This window comes from Anopheles marshallii, chromosome 2 (assembly GCF_943734725.1).
Source record: "Anopheles marshallii chromosome 2, idAnoMarsDA_429_01, whole genome shotgun sequence".
Classification (NCBI taxonomy): Eukaryota; Metazoa; Arthropoda; class Insecta; order Diptera; family Culicidae; genus Anopheles; species Anopheles marshallii.
In genome coordinates, this window is record NC_071326.1 from 47,435,935 (window position 1) to 47,461,561 (window position 25,627).

At 44.0% G+C, this 25,627-nt stretch overlaps 1 protein-coding gene across 1 annotated transcript in view; it reads right to left on the reverse strand.

Moving 5' to 3' along the window:
- Positions 1-25,627, reverse strand: part of LOC128719198 (cytoplasmic polyadenylation element-binding protein 3) — a 192,263-nt gene that overhangs the window by 98,876 nt on the left and 67,760 nt on the right. The gene's annotated exons all lie outside the window — the stretch shown is intronic.

A 25,627-nucleotide genomic window follows, 5' to 3' on the forward strand; every position in this document is an offset into this window, starting at 1 on the left:
AACTGGGCCGGGGAACACCAGTTGGGAAGGAATATGATTATAGGATGAAGCAAAAAGAAAATCCCCTCCCATTGCAAGTGAAGGCTAACGCGCAATGACGCCTTTTTCGCCCTGATCGCGGTTGATCGAAGTGCAAAAGACTGTCAAAAATGTTCATCTTTCGGGGCCTTACAATTTCATCGCTAAAAGATCGTAGCTTCGAAAAGTTTTTTTTCGCACTCTTAGTCTACGGTTTTGGTGGAGGGGTAGGTAAACCGGTCCGGTTGGTTGCTTATCGGCCAGACTGTGTAAAAATATAAAACGGAAAAAGTGTATACGCCAAAATGAAAAGCCGTACGCTGCGTCATGTTCACCCAAAAATGGCATCTAATCGCCGAAAAGCGGGAGCTTGTGTGCGGAAACTTTACAACCCGGTCTAGGGAAGCACAAAAAAAGTCGTCTTTCACCGACCGTCGGCTAAGAAATATTTTTGCCGCTGTGTATTGGTGTTAAATCCCACCTTTCGCTTAGCCCGCCGGCAGAAAAGCGGCAAAGTGTGACGATTTATATTATGCTTCCGCTTTTGCGCCTCCCGGGGACACGTTTTATTCGTTTATTCACTCAATTTCGCTCTTCACTTTTGGGCGGTGCCTATTGACCATTAATCCGCCATGAATTGCTTTTACGATAAGAAATCCCCAGGAGAACAAACCAATTCTGGGTTTCCAATGCTACCGCTTGCCGGCATTTTAATGTGGCTTCTTAAGAGAGTACGGTATGAAAAGGTTATATTTTGTAAATTTCAAAAATACAAGGCCTTCGGAAGTGTACGAAGGAAAGGCCGTTGGAAAAACAACTGAATTCTATAATTTTAAGTTTCTTGTTCCAGTGACCGTTTTAACATTCAAACAATCGGTTCAGTCAGTCAGGCAGTCAGTAACACACCCAGTTAACATAAGAAATTTTGGTTCAGTCAATTTGAATATTATGGTGATTTTAAGCTTGTTAAATAGTGGTTTGAAACAATTCTATCATGGATATACATTTTACCTATCTTTAAAAATCACTTTAACTAAAGCTTACCAATAACATTTGCGTATAAACTTTATGAAACATGAACATTATTTGTGTACAGCAATAAAGACAAATATGCAATATAAAAATTTCAAAATGCTCAAGCATGCATTTTCCGCAGTATACAAATTTATATTATTTGCAATTTTTCAAAATCGATCAATAAAATCAGTTGCCGCAAAAATTTGACTCATTAGGAACTGCCATCAGTCGATACTCATGCTGGTGTAGAACAAATGATATCTCGGCCATCTAACAGCGCTAAAAGTAAGTATTGTGCACACAAATCTTGTTTTGTGAATGATTCACCATGCATAGCTTATACACCATTCCTTATACACCATACCGTTCCAAATCTTATACAAAGAACGAAAACTAAACCCACTGCCCATTCCTAGAACGATTCTCTCTCTACCCATCTCTAGCTATAGCACACTCTCACACTCACCAACAGCAGGAAAAAGAACGGAAAGAAGGAAAAATCATCGCCTTTTGTCAATTGATTGATAGCTGAGAACTTTTCCATCGGTCTAGGTTGGGTTCACCATTGTGAACATTTGCTGTTATTATCAACAAAACACGGCGGGTACGATTATTGTGCCAGTTTCTTAGCCAGCTCGTGACGACGGCCCAAAACGTTGCCACTTTCGTTGCCAAGACATTCAACCGACGTCGTGGTTATACGAATGGAGACAACCTGATTGATACTCGAGTATTGCTAATTACCGAGCGAATGCTTCCTTCCTGTGCTGTCGTCTGGTGACAGTGTGGGACGGCTTATTTTGAAAAATGTGTTTTTACCAATGACTCCTATCCGAATTCATTCAATCCAGTGAGATAACACCGACGAAAGCAAGAATAATACAGCAACTACAATAGCAGCAACAACAGAAACGCAACACAAAAGAACCGATCTCGGTGCCCAATCAGTGTCCGGGAAGATTTCTGCACCTCCGAATCGACCATAGAGAAACGGGCCAGGAAACAAAGCAAACAACCAAATCAACCCAACACAAATCAGGATAAACGGAAGAATGTCAAGGATGGCATTTGGGGGTTACCGGACAATGCTACTGAAGGAAGGAGGGAAATCAACCCTTTCCCCTGACGATTGGGACGAAGGTTCCGGGGTTTCGTTCAACATCAGTTCAGGGCGATGAAAGAACTTACTTTAATCGTTCTGCTTCTGGCTCACTACAACATTGAAAGACAGATGTACGCAGGAACAAGTGGCAGTGGTAGTGCAATCATGATACTCACGGCAAATCCCCAAACAGTAATTAATGTGCGCGTCTCTACAAATTCGTACGCAGCCCGATCCTTGAACCAGTCCACAGAGAGATGATGATGAGAGAGTGGAAAGTTGCTATCTCTCGTTCAGTCTGGCTCGATCTATTATCAAACCCCGGAAAGGATAAAGGAAAGGAAGTTTAAGAACGCGAAAAAAGAAATCACTCGTTGCAGGACTTCGGCGAGAACCAAGAAACAGAGGGAGCGAGTGAAAGAGCAACGGGTTAAAATTAATATCGCTCGTAGCACCATTTGGACTCTCTCCTTCTTGGGCCAGTTGAGCCAACTAAAGAAAGGCCGGTAGTGGCTATGCAACTCAAAGCCTTCGGGAATTGAGCAACGCCGGTTTTGGGTTTGTGTTTCTTTTCAAATTTTATCGAAAACTTTTCAATTGAGATGCAATCCGGTGACTGTTTTCCCCCAAGGGAAGATAGAGAACAATGCTATAAGCGTTTGTATTCTAATCGCTGAACTATGTTTCACTTTCTATTTCCTCTCTCTTTGTGCTGGTGAACATTTCCGTTCAAAGACATTCTCAACGTTCAATCGGGAAAATATTTGCTCACAATTCTTTCGCATCGGAGCTGATTGTGGTGCTTTTTTTTTGTTTCTTCCTTTCCTGTAGAGCATTAAACACGAACATTACCATGATGGTGGTAAACTGTAGGAAAACGTGTAGAATTGTGCACCAGCGGCAGGTGTGGGACGGTGCGTCGGAAAAGAGGTGACAATTTTCTTCGAAGGTTATCTCCGGTGACTCGTTGAGGGTAATTGCATACTTCCTGGCGTACGATAAGTATCGTTTCAGTTGTCCGCCCTGTTGTCGTTGACAGGTGACAGCTGCAAAACTCTTATCTATTGTGCGCCTCACATCCACCACCAGTCGTTCACCATCGGGCTGTATTGCTACGTCTGCTTTCTATGCTCCTTTGCGTTGGAAAATGGGAGTAAGGTTATACTGGAAAAGTTTATCATTTTTTCATCCTAATGCCGTGTATGAAATTTTACTATTTTTCGTTCGCATTTAGCGATGTTTATTTTTCATTGCTTTCTTCATTTCGTTTCTATCCATTTGCTTGATATTTACGCTGGTGCTGCTGTTTAGACAATCAAATTTTGTGTTACTGTTCCATTCAACGTAGCATCTACTGTTTTAGGAAACTTTCTAATTGCGTTGCAATGTTGCAATGTGCAATTCAAGAGAGTTTGCTTTTAGTTTTGATTTCATTTTGCTGCAATTTATCTTAAAGCAGTTTTATGTCCGATACGGCTAAGAAAGCAAAGTGGAAAATAACTCAATGTAACGACAGAAGCAGTTTGCTCCTTATAGCAAAAACCCTCGGACACATGTATACTTTGCTCGATTGCAAACGTTCATCGAACTGATAAAATAAATACCAAGAAAATGGGTTAGGAATATATTCGAAAGTGTGGCAAATTAAATTAAGCTCACCAACCAGCCAGATCGGTATGATACGATTCATTATTTTCATGCTCGATTGAACGATTCTCAAAGTTGCCTCTTTGATAGCAAAGAAGCAAGTGTCCACTACTGCAAACGTCATCGAACGTCAAAAACTGAGCTGAAGAAAAAAAACATCTCAACCGGAAGTCGTTAACTTGTCATGGCAGTTGTTGGAGGCTGCCAGGGAAGGCTGCGCTGGGTCGAGCACGAAACCTGAACACGTGAAGCGAAGAGTAATGGAATTCATTAATTTCTGCTTACGTGAGTATTCAATTTTTAGTAGTCCGGTTTGCTCCCAGCCAGGACGGCAAGGCAGAGGTCAGGGAGTCTATCGTCCCGAGAAATCTGGTACAAAATCTTTGCTGGTGGAGTGTTCGTTTTTATCATACCGGTTTTTTTTCTCTCTTTCTACCTTTCTTTGTAGAGGTTGGTTTCGTGGGTCTAAGGCAGGTTGGGCGCTCGGCGGAAGTTTCCCACCAAACGCCAACCCTGCATGAAAAGGTAACCGATGTGATTAATTACACTCAAGACGATGGCTGGCCGGTACAAAAAAAAACTACATACACCAAGGTTGGCCGGATGCCCTACCATCCTGGGACGAGAACGGACAACACAAAACCCAAAATCGAAGAGTGCCCGCTTTTGTTACAGCATAGACGAACCGAATTCTATTGTGTAACTCGTTTCCGAGCCTGGTGCAAAAGGTGCGGGTTGCTTCCGGTACTTCCGGTGGCAAGGTGGCGAAGTTGACGTCAGCATTGGCCTTCAGAATTGGCTTCGTAAGAAATGAGGGTCACCAGGGTTGCGGATTGTGCCGGTACCGAGCCAGCCGAAAGGTGTTCATTTGTTTCATCGTTACCCTCTGTATAAGATTGACGGAGACGGCAAAGGCGGGATTCGCCACACTTGGAGGGACCCAATCAGAGCAAATAAACATCCATTTGAGAAACACCTTCATTGTCGCGTGGGCTAAGCAAGTGCCAACGAGAAATGAAAAATGGCTCCCTGTCGGAAAGGGGAAACCGCGAAACGTTCTTTTACTGTTTCGGTTTGACAGCCGGTGGCTAGCTGTCCCTTTTGAGCGTTGTTAATGGCCATAGTTTAATTAGTGCAATGCACGACCTGGTGAATGGGCAAAATCGTTTGATAAATGTAGGAAAGTGCACCGGAAAGTAATTCGAAGCTTTTAATGTGCATCGCTGCAGAATTTTGTTTACGGATGAGTGCTTCACATGATGGCATATGCAATGAACAAACAGTGATAAAACGAAGATTGCTTCACGATTGTCCTCCAGAGTGAAGTAAATGTTGGTAAATGTTGTAAATAGCACTAATTTCGATTTAATTTGATTTATGTTTCATTGTGGTACATTGTCCTGGGTCCTGAACTTCTCTTGCAACCCAAAGGTTATTTTGTACGCGCTTTTATCAACTATAGAATAATATTAACAAATTCAATAAATTCCAAGCATTAAAAACCATGACAATCATAAAATCTTATTAAACAGCATAATTTAAAATTGTTTGTACTAACAAAATTTACTCTATTCTCGTTGAATATTCTTTGTATCGAATATTAATGGGGGGGTTTTATAGGGTTTCAAATAAATGAAAAAAATCTATAACAGTTCAGACAAAAAATTAGTATACCAGTATGAATATAAATTTAAGCTGCTTCCTACATCAATTTCGAATGCATTTTCCGTGCCAAACGAATGCATTGGACGGTCTTTGTCATAGGTGGATGGTCCTTTCCTATCCGAAAAGTTTGTGCATAAATAATTAATGTGCGTATCCTATCCTATCTTTATGCAATGTTTAATTTATGAGTTTAATTAAATTTTTAATCGGCACAGCGGTGACAAAGCGCTCATCTAGCTCGTAATAGAGCACACGCTAACGGTACGGTGTAGTAGCCGTTTAGCCAACGAGTCGCCTTTTCATGCTACGGTTGTAGGCAAAGGGCAGCGCACCAGTACCGGAGAAATCAGAACGAAATTTTAATAGCAGCAGAACCGCTGAGCTCACATAGCACTTACAATGGTGTGTAGTAGCACCGCGGCATGCAGAGCAGTAAATAACGGTAAGAATTTAAATTTCAAATTCAGTTGAGGATAACTTTCATCTGGCGTTTTGTTCTTCTTTTACTCGTCACTCGCGTTACTGTGGGGACAGTACACACATACACAAGCTGCGTAAAGAGACTGCCGTTGCCGTAGCGTTGAAATTTGTTGTCGCGTTTTGGTAATCAGGAGGCAAAGCGAAAAGATATTGTCCGTTCCCAGTAGCGTTTAGATGGTGGTGCGTGCAAAGGATAATCGCACGCACGCTAGCAAGTAGTAGAAGCGTAGCAGCACGTGCAAAAGTCGGAAGTTGGTCTCTGCCGTTGATGTATAATAGATGCTGCTTTACTCACGAATGAGTGACTTCTGAAAGCATGTTTTATGTTTGTACTTTTTAATGACGGAAGCTTAAGCTGCAATGCTTGTATAACATTGATAATTGGAATTAATTTACGATAATTACTTGTTGCAGTGAGTGTTCGAGCAAATTGGTTGATATCGTATGCCAGATTGATTTTGTTGCTCCTTGCCATACATTTGAAAATACCAAAACTCTGTTGCTACATAATGCAACTCCATCCATTCGTGTATGTGCTTAAAACATCGTCCAGCAACATTAACCCTTAAGTTACGGTCCATCTGGGTCCGCTTGATAGAGCTATTGCTAAATCAGTCACACTGAATGTGGCATGAATCCGTAATACATGCTTCATCTAAATCCGTATTCATTTCCCGTGCGGCCATCGTAAAACCGTGCCACTAATCGTTCGGACTTTATCGGAGTTGAAAATTCATAGCATTAATTGAAAAGCATCCAACATGCTATTATGTTAATTGATTTATCCATATTTGATAAACCTCATCTGCTCCATCGACGAGCAGAGTTTGTCCTTTGCAAAGGTTCCAGACACTAATAAATGACGTGCCGCTATTATCAGCTATTGGAGCGACGTGATAGGGGCAGATAAATATGTGTTCATGCTTTTGCGGGTTTCTTTACGCATGCTACCAAAATTTCGTTCGGCCACGCTGTTCCCTTTTGAAATCTAAAATTTCCAATACTATCGGGTACAACCTTTCAAAACTTTACGCTAGTTAAGAGAACTTTAAGTGATTGAATCAAGTCCTGGGAGAAACTGGTTCGAAACACTTCCCCTTTAATGACCAACCAGTGGCAGTTATGTTTGTCTTCCCGGATCATTAAATCTCTCTTCCATTTCGTCGGGTTTATTTCACTGGCCAAACTGTCAAAATGGCGAGGCATTAGAATGAAAATGAAATTGGAAGAATTCGGCACAAGAAATAGCAGCATAAGCATTAATATTTTTGTATGATGCCTTTTCCGAAGATACACGGCACCATTCTAGAACACAGCAAACCAAATAAGGTAGTTTGGTCGATTACCGTAATTTAATTTACGCAATCGAGCATTTCCAAGGGGCTTCGTTGTTCGTGCTCCTTTATCAAACGCAACTTTAATAGCACCCGAACAGAGGATGTTTGGCTTCCCGTCTTAGGTTGTCGCCTGGTTTTGCGTGTACGATTTTTTTTTATTTAGCTTCTTTAAACACACCACAAAGGAAACGTTATTTAATTCCTGTTCACGTTCGAAACAAGCAACTCGTTTGCAACCGAAGTATCCTTTTTCTTTTGCGCGAGAAACTTTCTGTTTCTTCTTCATTTGTGACGCGCAAAATCGAACCAGCGAAAACACCGGATCAAAAGAAGTACCGAATCGGGTTGAGCGGAAATATGATTTAATTTATTCTCGAACCAGTTCTGCACTAATGAAGTTGAATTTGTGTCACCTTCCGGGTTTTTCTTGCTCTCGAGTCGATCAAGTATCTGACAACTTGCGAGATAAAGATTATGGAAATAGGACTACGGTTTTGATGTTGGTTTACCTCAACCACGGACTTCTAATCAGTCTGGATGCCTTTATTCTTATTCAAACTTGCTCGTTGAAGTTTGCAAAAACAAGTTTTGCATATATTTTAAGCCGCATGTTTACCTTTGGAAAGAATGTAGATTATTCGAGATTAAGCACATTAAAAGTATACGAAACAATTTAAATCCATTACGGTACGCTAGCTGCTAACAATTTAACGCTATTTATTTGCCATTCTTCAGGGAAATGCCGGGAAGGTGGAGCTAAAAATAATTGAGCCATTTTAAACGCCATTTTTCACCCACAACATCATCATTGGGAAATCTTGATTGGGAAGTAAACCACTTCACTGAATTCAAATTACTGTTCGAACGAGCAAAACCTCCGCTAATTACAGTCTCGAAAACGTCCCATAAAAATACACAACGAGAAACAATTTTTTCCCCGCCAATTCGACCAGGCTGGAAATGGAGAAAATGTGCGAACGGTAGGTCAAAGCGTAAAGCAACATATTATGTAAGGTGAAGGAAAAATACAGTTTGGGGTGGAAAGCGTTAAAAATCGTATCTGTATGCAAAAGAAAACAAACGTTAGTCAATGATGATTGCCCATAAAATGGTGTAACAGCGATAGTTAATTACAATTTACAACCACGAGTGATACTATCGCGACCCGACCCCAATAAACTAATGATCAGGTGAAACTTTCCACCCGCAAAGGTGTGTGTGTGTGTGTCGCGCTATTTCCTGTAGGTTTGTTTGTGGATACAGTGCGCTCAGTTTATGTATTTAATTTTTTTTGCTTACATTTTGCTTGGCTTCTCTGTCTCCACTGATTGGGCTCCGCTGCCCGTGGTACACAGCTCCGTCAGGATTCCTCACCCAACACTAATAGTCCGCTGGGAATCCGCGTGAGCTTCCGGTCATGAGAAACCGATAAGCGGACTGCCGTCGGGCCTGTAACTCTTCGCAGTAATGGAGCGAACGAAATAAATCAACCCCGACTTCGCTTCTACCACCACCCGCCCCCTCGTGCCGGTGAACACCTGGCAGGATACGGACCGGCGGACAAAACTTATTTGTGTCAGTTTAATCTCTCTCCGCTTTTGCTGGCCCATCTCTGCAGCAACGGGAAAGATCTCCGCTTCGCCCATTTAGCGCAGGAATAATTGAACAATAATTACCTAGGCTTGAATGTTGTCGGAAAAGTATCCACCCGGACCGGAAAAATGGTGGACATTCGTTGGTTCATTCGTGATTTTATCACACGAATCCGAAACGTCCAGCAAATTCGCACCAACCTGACCCGGCGTGCTAAAATAAATGGTCAGAGATAATACAGCACGGAAGCGAAAAATTCGACAAGATTAAGCAACATTCTACATAAAGTACCGAAATCACAACCGAAATCCACTTGTGCGGGATCAGCGCATAACGATAAAGCATGGCATTTGCCCATAATCTGAAGCAGAAAAAACAACAAGATAGCCAAAAAAAGAGCATTCTGTTTTCCCAACAGACCACCGGTACCGGTGGCAATAGTTTGCACGCGAATAAATTATTATTAATTAATTCCTAATTATTTATTTGCAAAACAGTGCTAACTGTTCGCAGTTACACGGTCAACTAATTAGCAAGTGACCATTATATGTGTGTGTGTATGTATGTATGAATATGTGACACCTCCGTCATTGTGCTGTGCACCATGCGCTCTCGCTGAAAACGATCGATGATATATGAATATTAATTAGAGCACAATTCGCTATTCGTTCTGTAGGGATTGCGTTTTCAACCAGGTGCTGGGCACGTTTGGGCATCAGAACGGTGTTTCAAACATTGATCAGTACATTAGTTAAGTGTGTTTCTGCCACAGTAGCCCAGGGAAAAAAATGCTCCCGTAAAAGGAAAGACACAGTCATTACTGTTTCGTAGAGTGTTTTAATGTTTAAGTTGCATAATTCGACACAGTTTCAATCATGCTAATGAAGGTATGCAAACAGCGGCTATTGGGCTGCAGTTCTTGGAAGTGAATGATTTCGAAATTAATATCCTTTATGGCACACTGGTTTTGCGTGAACTTAATTCATAACGATCTTTAATTATAGGTGCATACATTACGTTTGCCTTTGATGTGACGAGCGAATGTAGAGGAGGTGTATTAATATTTAATATCATTTGGTGCTATATTAAATATGCTTTGCGGTGCTTAAATCTCATTTTGCTGACCAACGCTTAAACGGCCGTTTTCCATTAATATTACCAAATGTTATATAAAAATTATGCTCCTTTCATTCAATCAAAATAAGGGTTCGGGTTGGGGAAGATAAAAAAATGAATTTAATTTAAATATAATACAACGATGAACTTAATTTCCAAGAACATTTTAATCAAATGTACACTACAACTTACTTACTTATCAGGCGCTACAACCGCATCGCGATCTTTGCTTGCTGCAGAAGTCCTTTAAACCATTCAATGCCATCATTCCATCTCAATTTGGGAATAGCCTCCAAGTGGAGGACCAAAATGGACCTTACGTGCTGGGTCGACCGGGGTCATTCTCATGACGTGACTAGTCCACCGGAGCCTCCGGCGAGTCTAATCCACTGTACGACAGTGAGCTCGTCAGAGAGCTCGTAGCGCACGTCATTGTAGCGGCTCCTCTATTGTCCTTCCACACAAAAACAAAAAATCCTTGTGAGCTTCTTCCTCTCGAACGCGGTTGAGAGGGTTTCGTCGGTTTTTGGACAAATTCCATGTATCACAAGTGTATGTGAGTATTGGAACTACTTAAGTTCTATATGATTCCACCTACGTTCGTCGTGACGGGTGACAGCAACACAACAAAGTTCCATTAGTTTAATCGTAAGTGAAATTACGAAAAGCTTCATTAGCTTTTTATATACAGCATACAATGTTTGTACGATGGGAATTTAAAGTTTGGTTCTGTTGTGTGGGGAATCGGCACTAATCGGCATTTTATCATTTGAAATATTTTATACTAAATAATATGAACGATAGTAACACATCAACGTCTTGGCATGACAATGACACTGTCGTTTTCTTCATCCCCAGTTAGTTTCATTCCAAAGAAGCAGGCAAAATTGCTAGTCGAGATACAAACAAACGATGGTAAATAATTACTTGGTTCCAAATCCGGATTCCGTACACGAACCTCGCTCACGTCTCTAGCGTTCCATTCATTCATTCATTTTTGCGTCCGTTTATTGCTTCTGTCGTGTGGAGCACAAGCGAATTTGTGTGACGTAGCCCATGCTTCACGAACATACTACACCTCATCTCACGGGTGTGCGATGCGGGGAAACCATGTTGGTAAGTGATTTTTCCCTTTCCTGCGGCCTCCAGCCACCAACCAACTGAAACAACCGATGAGTGAATGAATGGCTGTAAAGTCATTGAGGTGGAAGTTCTGTTTCGTAATCAAATTGAGTGCCACGATTACGATAACGATCAACAGCGCGAACCCGAACCGGACGGGCACTGCCGACATACGATGGCACATTCGGTCGCACCGGAAGAGGAACTGTGACATGGGTACGACAGCAGACGTGGCACGGGTCGAGGTTTTGTGTTATCGCTATCGCGTGACCGTATCCTATCTGTAGCACTGCGTGTGCGTCGAAACATCTCACCTCGCAAGCACGCCCCGGCGGCCAGCATAAAACAAACATCAAACTTTCACGGTTTTAATCGTACAGGCTTGCGGTTGATGCCACTGGAAGGGAGCGCAAGGAGAAAGAGGAACGGGTCGGGAATCAAGGAAAACTATTTGAGGAAAACTCATTTTCACACCTACGTCAAATTGAGAATCGGGTTGTTTGCTCCGTCAAGGAAGCAGCGTGGGGTGTGAGCAGAGAGTTGTAAAAAATAAATCTAACACACACGTATGTCCGATGTCGGTTAATCACATATAAAATGAGCAATTTATGCATTTAGTGGTATTTATCAAACACATTGCCCTTACACATTGTTCAATCACGTTCGCAACTCCAGACGTATGGGGTGATTTGTTTTTTTTTTTGTTTGCGTGGGTTTCATTGCACACGGTGTGGATTGTTTTATTATCGTACCGCTGTAAAATGGAATCCCGCCTTCAAAAAGGGCACCATAAAACCACGTCCATGTTTACACTGACAGCTGAAAGAACAAACAAAGCCCCATTGACCTTTTTAATGAGCTTTCTGATTACTGCGGAAAGGTGTAACAGCGTGCGCTGGGTGCATTGACTCACAGCGAAGAAAGTTCTCTCTGCTGCCCTTCGCTAGATCCAGAGACCTAGGAATTCCATCGGCAGCAGGCAGCATCTCGATCAATCCGTTCCCCCCATTACGGGCCGACGTTGATTCATCAATCTTCGGATAGCTCTTTTCAATCGATTCTGCTTTAATCCCTGCGGCGTGGCTTACATTCTTCTACGTGGTTGATCGATTAGTGGAGGTTGGTTTTAATTGTGTTTGCAAAAGTCACTTTCTGCGCTTTCCTGCCAACTCATTCTTTTGCCACCGCTGGCACGGTATCGACGGCCTCGCCTCCAACATCGGCAGCCAGAAGAAAGTGCCCAACGGGTGTATTCTTAACAGTGCCGTTCCGTGATCTGAAGATCGGTAAAACTGAAATTCATCCCATGTCTTTCGTGGTCGACGGAAATGACGGTGCTATCGTTTCAGGTACAGGCGTTAAGACGTAGGCAAACACATTCCCGGCTGCACCTTGCCAGGTTCGTATGGTTTAATCCATCCAGATTAAATTACTCCCGTTTTGCGACCGGTGCTCGTAAGATATTTACCCGCGATGGTAGAGATGGCATGGAAAGTGCAGGCAGTAACAAAGAACCACAATCCTTTCACAACGATTTCCACAGCGCTTTTCGCACCAGACTCGGATGTGGGAGTTTGAGATTCTCATATGCTCTACGGGCATGCCACAGTTTCCGGTATACCGTTGTCACATTTTAGCTGAATCACGAGACATAACGCTATGGTGAGCATGATTGGTGAGAAAATAATATGAAATGGGAGAAAAGTGGCTATAAGGCAAATGATGGAACACCCACCTGTGCTAGGGAATGAATAGCACTGCTTTGCACGTTAGTGGTTTGCTTGATGTGCAGATTATGATAGATACGAATTTGCTAAGTTATCAAGTATGCATTCAAAAATGCCAATCCAACTAGAACTACATTGTTCTACCACTTGCTCAGTACCTAATATGGAACGCATTTTCTTTTCTATAAAGTGTGTTTTTTGTTCGTTGTCAAACATTAGCCATCGATCAAATGATGAACGATAAATAAATATGAAGATAAAGCCAAATCCAGTTATGCGACCCGTTTGCAAACAGTACCGAGACCGTCCGTGTATGTGCGTGCCATGGATTACCCACGAATGAATGATTGGACAGTGCTATTTCTACAGACCACCATCAGCACACACCGCAAGATGCCACACATGTGTGTACGTTATTAAGATCAATCATCATTAAAACTTGATATTGCTGCTAGTAGCTGATGACGGTGACGGACAACAATCCCCTACGGTTCGTCATCATGATGAAAATGTCCTGCGATGATTGTTTCGGGCAGGCTTAAACAGGGCCAGGGCCTTGCCAGAACACACGAACGCTAGCCGCAAGCCGCATGCGGTGAAAACGGAAGTGCCTGTGGGAACAACCACTGAAGATGTAGAAATCTCACGGGAAAGACGCTTCGAAAGCTCGGGCGCGATCGCACATAAGCAATGTGTGCCCGGTTTCATTGCGTTTCGCGGCTTCCACTTCCCGCAAACCCCTGCCTGCCCTGGTGGTTGTTCGTTTATTTATAACCTTAATGCGTGAATTATGTCCTTCGGGCGCATATGCTGACGAAAACGCTAATGTTCCCTGGAGAACGGTGGTGGGAGGCATAGGCGCAATGGAGTATAGGTTTGATCGAGCGCCACCACACGATGCCGATGGAAAGGCGTTGTTTGGGCGCCCCCCATTCCTTCCACCGGATAATCCTGCACGCTTGCGTGATGCGCGCGGACTAGGTGAATGCAGATTTAAAAGCCTGCTTGCGGGTTTGATGATAATGGACGCACGGGGCATGGTTACGCTTGTTTGGTTTCCCTTTTTCACGTTATGGTGCGGAAGAATGATGATGATTTTAAGAACCACCGATTCGTCGCGCTTTCCTATGGAAATCCATTACCCGAAGGTGGCGTATGCACACGCTCACCGCCACGGATTCACGAACGTGGCCACAATTGACTTGTTTTCTCCCACCACTGCCAATGAAGGTGAACGTAATGGAACCGGTGTGTAGAAGCATAAAGGCATACCAAGTACATGCGGCTTCCGATTGGTGCGGCGGGTTCCACCGGGATCTCAAAACCGTCTCGTTTTGGGATATTGTTTTACTTTACTTTTGTGCGATTTTTTGTCTTGCTATTTCACTGTTCCTACCTACCACTAGCCGTATGTAGCGCGCTGTGTGGCATCCGTTTCAGACGATTCCACTGCTGAACGGCCCAGTATTTATCAGCAAGTCCTTTAGCGGGCGTCGCAGTACTGATGTAACGAAGTCGAAAACCGTGCCTTTCGGCTGGCAGGATCATTTATCATCTTGTGACATAAAACATCATGTGTGCGCGAGTACGCACAAACACACACCACATATACACGCGCGCATATACACATGCAAGAACAAGAGAAGTCATCAAACTGTTGTTAAACAAAGGCGCCGGAAAGGATTGCCACCGGTTTGCCGAGAAGCTTCCGGGTGGCAATATGTTTCTAAGCAAAGGAAATTACTACCCGCCCGGTTGGGAGTGAAAGCATCCCTCTAAAACAAGCACATGCTTTATGGGAGCTTATTTCGAAACCATTACCATGATCTCTGGCACGGCACCGCATCACAACAAAAGCGCACAGGGATGAACATTTCAACCCAAACATCCATACACAAAGCAGACACGCATTATCTTGATACACTTTACGCAAAACGTGGTAAATTGTTCAGATTAGCGGGAGTGCAGTCGTTTCGCATCATCAGCTTTCTTTGAAGCTTTGCAGTTTGTGTTCGACATCGCGTTGCATTGATCGCTATTATGGGTTTGCAACGAAACCAATGCTCACGAGCTCCAATGCAATTTTCAATCGAATTCTATTACGTATCAACTATTCAAAGGCGAGCGACGCGATCAAAGGTTGCACCGTTAGGTGGAAGCATGCCGAGTCTTTTACGATGTTGGATCGAGATTGTATGTTTATGCTTATGCTAAACAGCACTGCAACCGTGCGCAATATTTATGAGCATCCATCGCAGATGATGACAATCTACAACAGTCAATGGTATGGATGAAATATTTGCGACATATCATGGCTCAGATATTTCAATCATCCCTTATCACTCGTTACTTGCAGTGCGGATAATATCCTTTTGCGCACTGCTCGATGTGAGATCAGCTTGACGGATTTTTTTATGGCCTTCACTATCCACGTAGCTCGCCTTTGTGCCCACTGCAGTCGTTAAAACAGTGCAGCACGTACCTGATTGTCCATAAAACTGTTGATAAAGCTTAAAATTGTTATGATTTTCGGATCGTGCACGTCAAAATCTTTGCACCGCCTTTGCAGGCAGCACCGAGCGAGGTGTTATCACGTTCAACGGTATGTTTTGACCGTTGTTAAAATGGATGTAATAATTTCTAAATGAGCAATCTGCTTGCATTTGGCTAAAAAACAAACAAAAACAACCAGTTCTACAGTAGATCTGTTTTAATCAAAATTTGAAGCCGGATATCTACGGAGCCAAACCATTGAAAGCCCACCTGTCCCATGTTTTGCCGCTAAAAACGCTATCTATTTTTACCTTTATTATTGCGCGTCTCGTTTCCAGTACGAATTTATAAATCTGGACATTCAATTCGATTACGGCTGCAAACTTAAGATGAAAGCGAAATATAAAAGGACGCGGAAAGGACACTGAAAGCTAGCTGATGATGAAATGAAATTATATAGCAGCAGCATATCGTTGGAATTCGGTATCATATTTATAAAACGCTTTCAGTGCACACACCCCGGGTAGGTTCAGATTTTCTGGGTCTTATTTTCGCATCTTTCCGTTCAAAGCACGATCAGAAATTCCTGATCCATTATGGTGTTTTACGCCAGGTTGCTCTAGTAACCGGGCCTGGCTCTAAATCCCAACTGGCTAACGGGGCAAACACTTCGTGGAAAACCGATCACTGCTTTTGCCAGCTCTTACCAGCTCTTAGCCACAGTAGCTCGTCGCCCGGAACGATGGTCCCTCATATTCTCATCGCCACACGCGTTCATAAATCTGAGTTTTTGAATATTTATAATAACTTTGTGCCTTCAATGGCTCCGGTATGGGTTGGTCCGAGGAAAAGTTCGGCCACCGAGGACAAATGCCACGCAAAATCATCTTCTCCGTTTCCGTCTGCTCTCGTATGCCCGTGACGTAGTAAGTTACTGACCACATTCTCGTCTTCCTGCTCCCTTTACCCCCCAAATCTTCCACCAACACCAGTCCCAATGCACTGGAGCTTTTATTTTCTTTGCCCAAAAGTGTGTGTTTCCTCTTCAAAGCATCCAACCGCTACCGACATGGTAGGTTTTCGTCATCATTATCATCATCAATAGTGGCGTTGGCTGGATGGACGGATGTACCAAGGCTCGGAGGATGTAGACGAACGAACGGAATGTTGATCGGAATTTTGATGAAGATGCTCCGTATCGGATGGACGCTTCGATGGCGCCCGGAGTATTGCCAGAGTTTGTGCTATGTGTGCTACGGATTTACTTTTCCAGTGATGGAATCATTTTTCTGTTTTTCTTCAATTTTGGGAAACAGTTTTTTTGTTGTTGCTGCTCTTTCCAGTTCATTCCCGCTGGTAGGAACGTACCGTGGAGTTTTGTTTGCTTTCAGGGATGAAACAAGTGGCCCAAACAAGGGAGGGTGGGAGGGGAGAAGGGAAAAGGGGGGAACAGTAAGATGAGACAGGGCCACGCGGTTTGGGCAATGGAATGTTTTGGCGGAACTACTGGCTGGACTAACGGTGGGAGAAATATTGATTGTATAAGCACGTACTGATAAAATCCTGAGCAGCATGACAAGTTGTATGGCCATGGAAACTCGATCTGCGTATAATCGATGTACACATATTTTTTGGGGCGTTTTTTTGTATGTGCTTATGAGCGATAACGCTTCAGTTTGCTTCCGGATGTTATGGTTTTTGTTTATTTGGGCTTGGCGTTAGTCAAGAGGAATTACGATAGTGGTCATTCACAATACCCAGTGTTCCCACTGGAAGAGAATATTCGATATCGGTTGCAGAAAGGAAGAAGTGATGTTTTAAATATGAACGAGAGCATCAACACGAAACGGAACATACGTTTGAAATATTTTATTCAACACGAACCAAAAGTTACCCTCTGGTTTCTGATGAATAGTATAACATGACTTTCTTCAAACAGAATATTTAATCAGTTCTCATCACGCTTATGTAATAAACATACTTTATCATTAAAATACTCCAGATAGAGACACTACCTAAACATTACGGTTTGTCCGTTACTACATAGCGCACTCATGAAAACGGAATTAAAATGCTCGACATTATGAGTGCCGAATACAATGCTAATCTTTTCATGCATACATGGCGCATGAGACCACTTATGCGTTGGAGCTTTTCGTACAATCCAAGCACGAGAGGTTCACCTAACCTGCCAGCGTTTGCTGGGTAAGATTAAACTCCGAGCACCCGGTTTACTGCGAAAGCAAAACAGTAAGCTGGATTCTACCCGAGCCCTGTCGCTGCACAACGTTAATCCGAGCAACGTGTGGCTCGGTGACAAGTGCCACTACCGTAATCCAATACGTAACGCATGAGTCACGCGCCAAGGACAAGTCCGGCGAGGCGATCCGTCGGGCTACCGTCCGTGCGCAGGTATCGCACACCGATATGGGCCTCGGATGTTTATCTACGCAATGCAAAGTTTCTCAACCGGCACTGGCATCGTTTACCGTGCGAAGCAGCGTTACTTTCCACCCACAAATTCTTCTGTCAGTTTGCCTCCCCCTAGCTTGCAATCCCGCAAAGGTCAAGATGTGCGGAGAACTTTTTACAACGATACCTGTGAATAGAATGGGTGGCAGCTTGGTTAAAAGTACATGGACAGCTCGATGTTAATCAAAAATTGAAATTGCAAAATGGCCACTGTGAAAGTGGATCGATGTTGGGAGAGATATTTTTGGGGGTGAAGGTGTTCACACCCCGACAGGTACAAGCTGTGGAAGTTCCCTTCCCATGCGTTAAGTTGCAGATGTTGCATTTCAACTGCCAGGGTGTCGGTCCACCAGGTAGCATAAGGAGACTGGGGCGAGAGGTGTTGTGATGCGGTTTTAGTGTTTGTACAAGTGATTGCTAGACGAGTGTTGTAAGCGTTGGCTACGGTATGTAGCTGGTGATATGCGCAATTCTAACGAGTTTCATCGAACGGTGCCATCAATGATGTGCATCGTCGTAATTGCGAACTATTCCCCAAGTATCAGAAGATGGTCTGTAGACATGATTTCAAGTTGAATTATGCCTTGACTTGTTTGAAACGATAAGAAGGCACAGACAACTTAACATACTGCAGCAAGAATGATTCCAATAATACTGCTACAACATACAACCAAAATCAGCGGTTAAGCTTTGGCAAACCCTTGCGTCAGTGATGACACCGATTGCTTTTAATACCTAGCGAGTGGCTAGCTATCGTGGTGCCGTAACCACTGGAGTGCTAATTTTGATAACAAACCGTAACGAGATGAAACGTGACGTGAAATGGGAAATAGCCGTGGCTTTGGTCGGTCAGTCTGCTCCACATGGCCGACAAGCCCAACCACGAGCGGTGATTGTGTGGATAAATCGTTCGCATGAACACAAAAAGTGTACGTGGGCCTTTTTTGCGCACCTCAAGGTCAGTGTCAAACAATTGCATGTGATGTAAAGCTTGTAAATGGTTTATAATGGCTTACCGCTCTTTGTATAACTTCCAGATTATTTTTCCTACGAAGTTGAAATTAGTTAAATTCAAGTACATATATTTACTCCCATTCATGGCATTTTTTGAAATAGCTCTGCAGCAAGATTTTACTCTTTGGACGCAAATTATACACATTCAAATCCGATTAACTGTTTAAAAAAAAACATTGAGGAAGAGAAGAACGAAACTTTTGTTTCTTTCGTTTTACTTTTGGTCCACAATCACATCATCCACAAAAGCTGACGTATGAAAGAAATCCTTACATTTTTCTCCTGTCCACCGTCGTTTTCCGTCAAGCGAACGACTGCCTATGCCTTTCATCAACTTTTTTTTCTCAAATAAAATTAGCCAGTGTCCGCGTTTTCCTACCTTCCAGTGGGTCGTCATTGGGCTGAAACAGACGCTCGTTGGATAGCAGCAAGCTGGCCAACGTTTGCTCGTTCCGTTGCAGATCGTTATCCTGACGGTACTCGGAATTTAACTGCTCCTGTTGCTGGCCGGAAGCTGAAGCAACTGAACCGTGAAGTTGACGTTGATAGTCACCTTCGAAGAGAGAAATGGATCGCCGCACCGGTGGTTTCGTGCCGATGGCATCTCCGTTCTCGGTATACAGCTCCGCACCACCTACCGGTGGGCCACCGATTGGCCAACGCGGCAAATCGAAGGGCCCGAGCATGGTTGGTTCCTGCGTGGAGCCCGAAGGCATGGTGGAGGACGTACATTCGCTGGGAGGTAATGAACCGTACGCGCGGAACATTGTGATCGGAATTTTGACCTCCTTCGTTTCGCTTTTTTTGCGATGGAAAGAGAGAAAACACACAAACAGACACACACGCGCGCACACACACACACGTGCACACCACACCGTTGTTGAGAATATGGCTCCAGGGGCGGAACTATGCTGCACGATGTGTTTACTGATTTCTGATTCTGCAGATCAAATGATTTCGGTAGCTTTCACACAACACCACACTACCACTGTGGGAACTCGTTATCGTAGCAGCAACTGCAGGGCGTTAGATAACACGGAAATACTATCTCACACAGCCACGAGGCTCAGGCATCGGCTGTTCAAGGGCTCTGGATCAACGGCTAGCTCGTAGGCAATTCGCTTGTGATCTGCACACAGAACTATTTCCGGCACGATTTCAGGGCGGATTAGTTGGTTGTGATTTAACCCGGCACCGAGGTTGCTGTGGAAGTAGCTGACAACACCGGTAACAGAAGTTGAACAAAATACAACAACAAAAAATTGTACGAACGAATAAAAGATACACTTTTCCAACGAATCACTTTTCCACCGAAAGAAAGGCAAAGGCCCAGCAGTGTAGAGTAGTTCACTGTTAATGGGTGAATAGTTCCTGTGTGACTATATCGCGAGCACAGCGACGAACGAACGAACGTACGAGCTCTCCGTGACAGCTGTGTTGAGATCGTAGATCTGCCGCCGCGATGCAAGGAGCGGTAACGGGGTTTGGAAACGTTCATGGAGCACGCGATCGCCAAGTTTTGGGGCGATTGGGCGAAACAGGGAGGGAACCCGTACGCAAAGACGTGTGACACCGCTAATCATACGCAAGCAACGGTACGGCCATCTTCAGTTGCTCAGAGCGCCAAAATGTCAGACGGGGGTGTTGGTGGGGGTGGTGGTAACGGGTTGTGGACAACAACGAACCACACTATGATAAGACGGCCGCACACATAGACGCTGACACTAGCTAGCGGTAGTAGCACCTGCACATTACCTCGCTGTCGGTGTTTGTCTAGTGTCTCTCGCGCCAACACACAGCCAACAACGGCCGTGTGCAGTGTCAATGTTGCGGTGTTGTACTCTACATCCACCAAACGGAACGGGCATATAGTTTCCATATCGCGCCGGGCTGGTACGTGGAAAGTTGTCTACGCGGTCCCCACACACTTTATTTTCGCTGCGTTTATCTTCCGCCGTCACGAAGTATTTGTGCCGCACTGTATGGTGAATGCGCGTGTACGTATACGCCATTTGCCGGTAAAAAGAAATAGGGGGTGGCAGCGACGGTTAGCTACTAGTGCGGAAACACTGGTCACTTATACGGATGGAAGCGTCGCCGACTGCGGTACACAGTGGCGTCGGCAACTTCTGTCAACGATGATCCAATGATAATCGCGTTTAATGTGTTTGTCCCAGCGTTGCACACATACATAGAGGCTAAATGGGTCAAGATCAGCGGATTCGGTGTTTGGCATAACGATTAATATCGATCAAGTACGATCAAAATATCATTAGTTGTGCGGATGTCGTTAGACGGGTTTGTGCCCCGTTTATGGAAGTCAAATTACACGCATCGTGGCTTCGGATGCGCGCTGAACAATCGAATTGGGATTAGATATCTAATCAAATTCAGCCTGTTCTGTTTTTAATCGATTGAACATCAAATGCAGTGCTTCAATCATTAGTTTTGTACAATTGTATTTTAAATTAGAGATACATATTTAAAGAAAGCAATTATACTTCAGACATCAGCATTTTTGATAAACATTTTACGCCCAACACTATGTCACTCCGCCCCATCGAAATAGAAATTGAATTGAACAGAAAAATGGTCAGCTAACTGCAAAGACTTTTCTAGCTCTTGTTTGGTTTCGCGCTCCACAACAGGGCAAAATGATTCGCAGTTTGGTGCTAATTTACTCGACACATTGGGTAAGATAGGTTATAGGAGTAAGACCGTCTTATAGGTTGGTGTTGTAACTGGGTTGAGCTCTAGTTTAAATCACAAGGGCTTCGGCAGTTGCGGTGAATGTAAAATGCACGTTCATCAGAAACCTATCGCGTGTCTGGCACATCAATATTTGTTTCCGTAAAATAATACTAATTTTTTTAACTCAATAAAGCGATGTCGATTCTATATCAGAAGCTGTAACTATGCTCTCGTTCATTCAGTACTATACTTTTAGTTTAGTTACATCACGTCTTGAACTTAAATCCAGGAATGTTATATACTGCTGACAAATAAAACACATCTGAAAGTTTGCCTGCTGGAAAGCAGCACAAAGTAGCAGAACTCAGTATGGCGTACCGTCGCCAAACTGCCTGACAGCTGTCACATACGTAGTTCATAGTATATGTCAAATTTATGACTTCCTTGCTTCGAGAAAGTGGTATACGGGGTGCAGACTTTCGTTCCGTTTGGTTTACGCTCGTTGATGCTGCACCACCGCTTTCAGCTCAAACGAAATTCCTGAAGGAACATAAGTCAGGACGGCTGACATTGACATACCTACCTTTTTCGGAGCAAAGGCCGTATATGCTCTGTATCGCGTGGCGCATGATTTCAAACAGACGACCTCCGGGTTGGTTAGCATCGAAATGATCTTCAATCACCTTCGCGTGCTCATGCCGCGCTTAAACAGTAAACTCCCGACAACTGCAAGAGTCGTCGGTTCACAGCAAGGTTTTTTTCTTCTCAAAAGCCGTGATAACTGCACAGTGCAGCTGCAACGCACAAGCAATGAGAAAGCCGAAGTTAAATCGAAATGGGCCCGATGCCGTAAACTGTCACAATTCTCTGTGAAAATACACACAAAGTTGGTTGGATGGGATGGTTTTGCAATTGAAGCCTGTTGCTGACAGAGCTCTGTTTGTAGGTCTGGGTACCAGTGCCTGCAGATTACCGTCAACGCAAGAGGGCCGTTTCTTCTTCCGCTTGACTTCCGTTTTCCTCCCAGCGAGGGAATCTGCCACGTACAGCGTGCGTTACTACGTTTGATACGATGCTGGGCATTAGAATTTGTGACAGGCTATGCGAGTGGCATGCTACATTATTTTCTCACTCGTTCCTATGCGACGAAGCACCAGGCTACCAACATGTCCACATGTCCCCACCTTGCCCCGTGTACGGATTTATTCAAAGTCAGTAAAACACAATCTTTGCACCGGAAGTTCTTCTGTCGATAGCTCACACCAGATGGCAGAGAGCGTTCCGTATGCTGTTGAGAAAAAAAAAAGCAGGAAGGGTCCACTGTTAGAACGGTTTCCACCCCGTAAAACCGTACAGTTTATGGTTGTGGAAAAAAAGGCCAATCCTTCGGACCAATGCACATGGGCCTGCTGTACGGTCCCTAATCGGGGACTACAAATTACCAATGGTAATCGCACTAAGTGATGTTCCATTGGATGGCCCTTTTTCGGCCAACTAGGTCAAAGTAACGAATTCCCGAACGATTTCCCAGATTCAAGCAAGGAAAGCGAAGCACACGGCAGGCAAGGGCAAACGTGGAACGTTAAAGCTGTTTGAATGGTTTCAATTTCGCTTGATCTGGCTCAGGGGTGGATTTCCACCGGTACAGTACCGTACTGTACCGGGGGTCCATTCACGTGGGTAATTTTCCTTGAGCCAAGCACAACACATTGCATGTGTGTTTGTGTGTGTGTGTGTTTGTACGTGTTGCGAGCACATGCCACGACCAACTATGCGTCACCTGTAAAAGCACACGCACACCATCGATTGTAACCGTAGTGACAAGGTTTGTGTTTACATTCCCTGTCACGTGTAGTGTGCGACATTGAAACAAACTTGCGATCAACGCAGAAAGCGATGTTGGAGTTGGACAGGTGCCGAGAAGCATTGGAGGCAACGGGGCTACAACACTATGACGCAACTCAGACCGCGATGAAGTGCGATGCCATATCGCATATTGTCGGTGGTTTGGTGGTTTTTTTTTCAGTGTATGAGATTGATAATCCACGCGGAGAGGAGAATAGAAACAAGAGGGATTGATGCGGGAAGAAAAAAGAGGTTGAAAGCAGATACCGGCTTGCGAAAGGTAGAACAGTGTTAAAAGAGAATTTATTTTCTCCACACTCAATTCTAAATTATGTACTATGCATCTTGGACAACGCGTGCAACGGGGCGAGGTGTCACCATAAGCTGTGAAACGCAACGGCAGTGCCGTACGGCAAGGTAACGAAGCTGACAGACGGACCGATGTAGTCAAGTATCATCGTTACGATAGCGATGCAAATGCAGACGGTAGCAAACGATAACGAATGTATGCAAACGAGGTGCATCAATGGGAAAACAGCAGCAAAAAAAAATTGTATGGAAACGCTGTGCGAGGCCGTCGCTGGTGACAGTGTGCAGCCGATCGGATCGAGTAGAGTTTGCGAATGAAATGAATTGAAAGTAATTTGCCACCCGTCAGTGCACCGTGCGGCAGCGGTATAGGGGTGCAAAAAACATGATACGTGGCAATGAGGATGGCTCGGTTCCACTGGACAGATGGTTATGCAAAGGTTACGAGTCGTGCAACCTGAGCGGGAAACACATGATGAGCTTAGGGAGAAATCAGCAACGTCTGGTGATAGAAATGGATAAACGGTTCGCCCCAGTAGCGGATGATCATGTACGATCGAATAAACTGGGGAATAAGGTTGGGCAGCAGTCTTTCTAACAATTTTTACTGAATTATTATGACACTAGATAAGATGAATAGATAACACATGAATAAAGCTAAAATGACATTCCAAGGAAAGTCGAATTAAGGAGAACTTAATGATGCCGACTTTTAAAACTTTCGTGCAGGTGTCAAGTGCTGATTAAGTCTGCCGTTAGAAAATCCACTCAAACAAAAACAAGAGTGTACATCCACGCACAAAATACAACCGTTGAGCATAATTTGGTAGCGGCTGAAACACATTCACAACATTGTTGCCATTCCAATGACTAGCGCACAGCTGAAAATCGAATTGCCAAATATGCCAAACATTTCGCTCATTATCTTTACCGGCTTAATAAAGTGGTGCGAACGAAAGACATCTTTATAAACTCAGCACCAGTCGTACCGCTAATAGTCCCGTCTGCTCATCGTACAGCGCAAGACAATCTATCCACCCGTTCAACACGTAGGAAACCTTAAAAGCAGCAGCAATGCGATGCGATGCTATACGGCGTCTCAAGTTCGCAACGGAAAGAAATTCAATTACATCGACTTTCTTTCCACCACGTGCCAGTCGATTGTGTCGCCTATGTTGCGAATAAAATGCACGGCATCCGGAACCGGGAACTTCGATTCCACCCTCTCGCACACATGGTCCCACGCATTATGCCTTGCTGGTGGGGTAAGTTCCAATTGAGGCTTAATTCTTCTTTACAGCGCGCAGTAACTGTGTCTATTGTCTACCGGGACTGGTTTGCAGTTTTCAATTTATAATTTTTCACGTCTGCAGCAAAGGGCAAGAGTCCGCAGTGTGCAAGCATTTATTCGCTCTTGATAGAATGAAAGGTTGGCGCGTGTATTGCTGATTGTCTCAAGAAACGCGTCTAGGCTGGAAATGTTGATGTTTTCTCCGTGTTTTCTAATGGGCCACACACATACCATCGTTCAAAAACGTGATCGCGGCTAGTAAATGGACAGCTTTCGTTCGACTTCTTGACATTAAACGGAACGACAGTTTTTCCACATTTGCACGCTTCAAGCAAGCGCCAAACTTGCACCCAAAACGAGAAAAGATGTGTGCAGCGAACCGTTTAGGCTACGGTTTTAAACTTTCCCATGGGTACTCTTTCTAGAAAAAGGGTTCCAAATAATGACACTGAGGTGGGGCTGGCGTCGCGTAGACTGAAGCAAAAAATGGAGATGTCGTGCTGGTGCTGTACGTGCTTTTGGGTGGCTAGTCGCGATGAACGGTTATTGGGGGTAAGTATCGTCTTGATGGAATCGTCTGCCAACCGGGAGTGATAACATTTTGGCGTCACATTCACCAAACACCGAGGGGCGACTGTATTTGAATTCGTGAATTGATCCCCGTACAGCACGTACCACAATTGTGAAC